Raw genomic sequence first — 622 nt, forward strand, 5'->3', positions numbered from 1 at the left:
ATCCGCTGTAATCTAATTTTTATTAAAAAGTACTCTTTTGTGAACTATTCGTTATCATATACTGTAGGTACCAATAAATTCTAGATTTAATAAAAACACAAGATAAATGCTATCATTTATCAAAACTCATTTAACCAATAAGCTTAAAGATGCAATTAATTATATGGATTTAATTTTATTGTCGTATACAAATTATCGAATTCTCTAATAAAAATTCAACAAATTTAGATTTTGTATTAATCATTATGTCCAATACAAATCTAAATTTGTAGAATATAAAGTTTATCTTTATTTGCATATAACAGAAAAAAGAAAATATCTTATTAATTATTTCGGTTCGTGTGGAGGGATATTATTTAATTTTCAGATCCAATTAAGGTATAAAGGTACTAATACCCGGATCCTTAAACTAGGTAAAAGTACCAATGCCTGGACACGTATCTATGTCTGGATACCTTTAAAAAAATATAAATTTATAGAAATAAACGTTTGGATACCATATAACTGAAGTTTCAAACTACAAAAAAATATATTTTGTCTTTGATTTTAATTCGCATTATACTTATAATAATAAAGGTGTCCAGATATAGGTACATGTCCGGGTATTGGTATTTTTTAACTT

This window comes from Temnothorax longispinosus, chromosome 2 (genome assembly GCF_030848805.1).
Source record: "Temnothorax longispinosus isolate EJ_2023e chromosome 2, Tlon_JGU_v1, whole genome shotgun sequence".
Taxonomy (NCBI): domain Eukaryota; kingdom Metazoa; phylum Arthropoda; class Insecta; order Hymenoptera; family Formicidae; genus Temnothorax; species Temnothorax longispinosus.